This window comes from Corapipo altera, unplaced genomic scaffold (genome assembly GCF_003945725.1).
Source record: "Corapipo altera isolate COAL_440 unplaced genomic scaffold, ASM394572v1 0, whole genome shotgun sequence".
In the NCBI taxonomy this organism is placed as follows: domain Eukaryota; kingdom Metazoa; phylum Chordata; class Aves; order Passeriformes; family Pipridae; genus Corapipo; species Corapipo altera.
Window position 1 is genome coordinate 5543612 of NW_020884872.1, and position 6000 is coordinate 5549611.

Sequence of the window (6000 nt, forward strand, 5' to 3'; positions counted from 1 at the left end):
CTGGGATCCTGCAGAGCTCTGGCAGAGCAGCAGTGGGAGCTCCAGCTGGGGACATGCCATCACCCCGGTGCAGAAACTTCACAGGTAGCCTGGAGTGAAATTTCTGGGTGAAATTCTGGCCCTATTGACATTGGCAGGTGTTTTGCAACTGTCTGCAATGGAGATAGAATTTAATCCTCTTTGTCCAGAAGAGAAGCTAGGAACCAAAATTAATACCCAGGTACAAAACTGCAAGAGTTTTACATTTTTCGGTGTCAGGGAACCTGTTCTTGGCCTGGAGGATCACGGGATGAACCAGGAAAAGAGGTAATAGAACAAAAACCAGTGATCATTTCACTGACTCCCTGCTGTTCCAGAGAGATAGAAAATTGAGATCAGTGATAATTTATATGTACCTTGCTGGCAAGATTTACCAGATTTTCCCACACTTGAGATTGAGAGAATGCATTTGACAACCTTTACTCTCATTAACACAAAACAAAAGATATGCAAGAGCAAACTTGAAAAGCTACATTTCAGAAAGAAGTTTAAAAAGAAACAAATGCTTGGAAAAGAACTTTCAGGAGACAAACACTTTGGTACCCTAAAATGCAGGACACTCTGTGGTCTTTCAGTCCTGCATACAATGATGGAAATTGCTACACTCCCAGCATCATCATGAAGTGTGTTAATTCACAGCCAGCAGAACATGACAATGGTAGGACACTAAAAGGAGCACTTACTTAAAAGTTACAGTTTCTACCCAGTCTGTGAAGTCTTACAAATAGGGAAAGATTAAATGGAATTCCTATTAAATTTACATATATATATAAAATAGATATTCTAGCAAGCAACTCTGTTTCACTTCTCAGGCCAGTTAGAACAGAAACGTATTTAGGGATGCATAGAGAAATTATATTTCCATTTTAGTAATAATAATAATAATGGACTGTACAAACTTCCATTTCAGCCTTTAGCTTTATTTTTAATCTAATATTTATATTTCTGGATGGAAAACATGCATCAGCAAAAGCTTTCCTGGCCCTATAAAATACAAAAATTGTCTCTAGTAATTTGCAAAGATGTCTGAGCCCATCATTCCTCTCTGGACAGTTTGTTGGTTGTAACATAATGCTGTTCTTCCCAGAGGAACATAAATATTGTTTTCTCTGGAAAGTATATGAGGCTTCTTGACTTTAATACTCTCCAACATTTTTATCAGGATAATCTCTACACTATGTCCTTGTGTTACCTAAAATAAATGAAAGCAAGCAACATCTGAGTCTCCCCACTATGATTTCTGGCTGGTATTTTTCCCAGGAATAAATTCAGGCAATCAAATCCCAGTACCTCCACTCCAGTTCAGTCGTGATAATACAATTTTGTGCTTTCAGCGTTGGATTGTAGCTTCTTGGGATTTTACCTGTGTTTTGAACCATGACCAACAAATGATAAATTGATCTCATCTGCAGATACTATCAGTATAACATGTTATAATAGCTATGGTTAATTATTTAAATTGAGTACAAGAAATTCAAATAAGACATTTTTCTGTAAATTTATTTTTAAATGATACATAATTATCTTAAATTGGGAAAAGTGTTTAAACTGGCAAGCAAACTAATTGAGACAAATATCTCAAAACCATGATCTCTTGTCTAGGAGAGGAAATGCTATAGTAAGACTGGCAGTGGATGAAACTATAAGATTTGTAGAAATTAATTATACAGACAGTCTATAATACCTTTACCAGCACATTAGTCAATCATTTCAAGTTAGTATGTTCTTTCTAGACTGAGTATGGATCCAAACCAGAAATCTGTGTTTCACGTGTTTCAAAAATGTTTGGGTTTAAAATTCTCTTTCTCTATGCATTTTATGGACTTTGAGTAGGACTGTTTCAAAAATTCCATCCAGAGCAGTTTCCAGCACCAGTGATCCATATATGAAGCTGTGTGCTAGCATTGATCAGGCTGTGTTGCAAGTATTGTGAAACTGCAATATTTGTTTTGAAAAGGCACAGATCCTGAAGCTCGAAAGTCTCAGCCACTTTTTTTGATTAACAAATGATTTCTAGCACTGAAGCACTAATTTTTTTTTTCCTGCACAAAACACAGGCTCGATGTAAAAATTATAATTAGACTCAATTTTTTATTTTCTCATTTGGATATTTGTAGGGCAGAGGTGGTATTTAATCATGAAAGAAAGAGTTTTTCATTCTCAACCTACCAAGCTGTGGTGCTGCCCAGCTGCCCTGCAGGAATCTCTCACGTCTCCCATGTAACAGGCAACAGCAAATGAGCCCATGAGGTGGCTCTTCCTGCTCAGATGACCAGCTGGGTAACAGTTAATCCTGACATTTTAAACAGAACTGACAATTCAACAATGGTTGCTACAGCTGTGAGAGAGTTCATTATGCCAAGGGACTGCTCCTACAATGCACAATGGAAGTGGATCTGGGGAGGGTTTGAATAAAAAGGAGCTGAGCTGTTTGGAGGGACAACGTGGAAGATCAGATGGAGTTGGGAGCGTGAAGGCTGCCTTGTAAATATGAACTTACAAAAAGAGATTGTGGATGGAACTGAATTTCACCAGGGAGGTGAACTCCCCATGCACAGTCACTAAGTGTGCTAAGCTTCCCTGTCAGACTTGGATTTTGCCAAACTGACAACAGTGTGAGGAAGTTTCAGGCAGAGCTGTGGTACAGAGAAGCAGCTCAGGAGGCCAAATAAGCAACAAATCAACAGAGTATTGGACACCTAGAAAGAGCAAATGTCATAATTTCTTTTCTTCATTTAATGGATTCTGGAAGACAAACTCTCTGTTCAAGATAATCTGACAAAGTAGATTTCAGCCATGCTGTATTGGCATCCTCAGAAAGTCCTTGCCTAGATGTAGGTTGATTATTAATATTGAAGAAAGGTGGGCAGACAGTAATAGTCTACAGGACAGAGGCTAAAAAATTTATTGCAAACTATATAAAAATATATATTAGGCCACTGGGTGAGCTGTGCAGCACCCTGGTGTTGTATGACACTGCCTAACAAGAGATGTATGCAAAGCAACTTGCACATAGAGTCCTTAGAAGGCAAAGAGCACATTAAACCACATCAAGACCTCTGTGAGTTACTTCTAAAATGTTAACAAGCAACTTGCTTAAAGAGCGGTGGCAATGATAAGAGAAACAGAGATAGAGAATGTAATTGGCTAAAAATAATTTTACTGCCAGAATGGTCTTTTGAACTGCTTACTGTAGCTGCCCAGCAAGTTATTTGCAATTTCAGGTTGTGTTTAGCAAAGTTTGATTTGAAACAAAACAAAAAAGAAAACAAAACCAGCTATAATCCTGTGTATCTGCTAAAATAGTACTAGCTGACAAGAGGAAAATATGACTTGGCCAGTAGTATTAACAGCTTTTGATCTTTTGGAAAATTTAGAATGGATGAAAAAAGAGGGAGTGTATGAAAGGTGTCTGATATTGTGTTACTGAAGGGGGTAGGAGGCGAGTGGGTTGTGGTGGTTGTTGTTTTTACATTGTATTAATAAATTTTTTTCAAGATTGACTCATGTGTTGGTGATCTCCTTTCTGAGAAAAAAGGAAGAAGCCAGTCCCACCTGCAGCCTGTCAGCTCCCATCCTGGCTGTTGGGATAAGTGGGACACAGGGTTTTAGTCCCAGGTGAGACACTGAAGATGAGACTCTTGGAGGCATCACAGTGGCCTGGCTTCAAAACAGGTGTCAGTAAGGTGCAGCACCTCACTGTGCCACAGCTGTGCTTGGAACAGGCACTTCCTAAAATGCACGGACCTCCCCGAGCTGAAACGGACCCTCAGGTGCTGGCAGGGATGTGCTGCTGGTGTGTGGCCCTTCAGAGCACCACTAACCCTGGAACTGTTTCACCCCTCTGGCACAGGGGTTGCTCTCCCCAAGCAGGAAGAAAGAATCATGGAATGATTTGTGTTGGAAGGGACCTTAAAGATCACGGGCAGGGATCAGATGGCCAGGGTGCCCTGTGGGTCCTGAGAAATCATCTCGGTGATAATTTTCTGAGAAATAATCTGAGAAATAATTTTGGATCAGCCAGGACTATGCTTTAATTAGACACAGTAGTATTGTTTGGAAAATCTGGCAATGGATTGGCCACGGATGATATTAAGAGGAACTGGATAATTATGAGACAGGCGCTCACATACGGCTTTTTTTCATTGTTCTCTATGCAATCCAGTGCCTTCAGAGAATAGCTGTGTTGTTTGTTTATTATTGTTATTAGCTTTTATTAGATTCAATGAAACCTACCTCGGAGTCCCTCTGTTTTTCAGTTTCTCATTTGACAGGATTATTCGTACTGAGGAAAATTTCAATATATTGTAGAAATTATTATAAAGTAAATTAATATAGGATAAATAATTAAAATTCCTTATGCAATATTTAAATAAATAATGACCAATTGTTGGAAACATGTTAAATGTGGATACTTTTGCAGCTGGCTGAGGGGATAACAAGCAATTTTAGAAGCTATGAAATGTTTACATTTGTGGTATCTACAGGAAAATTGAGGAATTCTTTTTATACAAACTAAGCAACACCTTGACTAAGACACAGTTTTGAGGTAAAAATCTGTAGTAGTTCTAGCAAGTGGTTGACACTGCATCTACGTACCATGGTAGCTAAAATGATCTCTTTTTATAAATGTAAAATATCTGTAGAGCTGAATGATATTTGTTTGCTGTGCAATTAAATCATTGATGTTGACATTTCAATTATCATCATGAGCCTTCAGCCTGAACACCCCACTGAGATGGATGGAATCAGCTCACAACAACACAGAGCCCTTCCCTTCCTTCAGGCTGTCTGAAGAGCTGGGCATAATTTCCTGTGCTAGACTCCTGTTCAGCTAATGTCTGGAGGGTTGCTTCATCACCAAATAGGTTGTTAGCGATGGTTTAGTTCCCAGCACAGTCCCACCTTTCCCCACTGCAAACCAACTTCAGGTGCTGCGGGTCATGATGACCGCTTGCATTCACTGCATTTCTTCAAATGAGATCCATGTCCCCCTGTTGTCAACTTCTTCCCCACTCTCACAAGAAACTATCTCCTCTGTGCCAGTCCTGTACCTGCTACTCCCAGATCTTTGTTTGCACATCTTGTTGCACATCTGCCACACCAGAGCCCTGTGAGAAGGCTGTTTGCTGGCTCCAATACAGGACCTGGTGCGTCTGCTGAGTGCAGCAAGGGTGCAGCAGACACACAGCCAGGATTTTTCATCTCCTGAAAGGGGCTTACCTGGATCCTGCAGGACAGTCCGTGGCTCACAATGTGGCCCTAAGCCACCACCTCTCCCCTGTTTCAAGCTGTGCTGTGATATATTTCCGTGATCATGTCCCATTGTTGAGCAAAGGCACCGGTGATAGGCATGATACTGAAGGTGGGGGAAGACCAGCCAACTGAGAAAGGGGAAGGTGGCACATTCAAAGCAGAGCTGGCAGTTTTGTAAAGCTGACATCAGCAATGTAAATGTCCGGACATATTACCCAATACATCTCAAAGGTTTCATCAGGAGAAGGCAAGAAACGCTGGTTTCAAGAATGGAAAATTTAGAGCAGTTCTGTCCTGTGTGGTGAGATAGTTCAGTCTAGAAAGCAGATTTTTGTAGGGTACCTCACATCTGTGCATCATATCTGAAGGCAGTCCTTGGCTCTCATGCAGTCCAAGTGCTCTTCTCAGTTATGAAGGGGTCGTTCACACAAGAGTCAGAGGGTGGACGGACACACTGAAATCTGCCTGAGCCTGCAACCAGACCTGTGCAGGGGGCTCAGTGGGGCTGCAAACCCTCTTCATTCAGGGTGTCTCACACTTTTCCCCTTCTTTCTCTGTAGCTTTTAATTTTTTTGCAGTTCCTCCTCTGCAGGAATGGGATATCAATAGGCTGCCTGGACTTAGTGCGCATTTTAACAGTGCTGCACTGGGCCGTTTGGGAGATTTTACCACATTATCATTGCAGCCAGCTCTCTGTTATGTAAG

The 6000-nt window shown here is 40.8% G+C and overlaps 1 long non-coding RNA gene across 1 annotated transcript in view; it reads right to left on the reverse strand.

The window, feature by feature from the left end:
- LOC113947393 overlaps positions 1-5382 on the reverse strand; it is a 28216-nt gene extending 22834 nt beyond the window's left edge. The window contains exon 1 of the long non-coding RNA XR_003527705.1: positions 5263-5382. This is a non-coding gene — a long non-coding RNA (uncharacterized LOC113947393). The remainder of the gene's footprint in view (positions 1-5262) is intronic.
- Between the last annotated feature and the right edge of the window lie 618 nt (positions 5383-6000).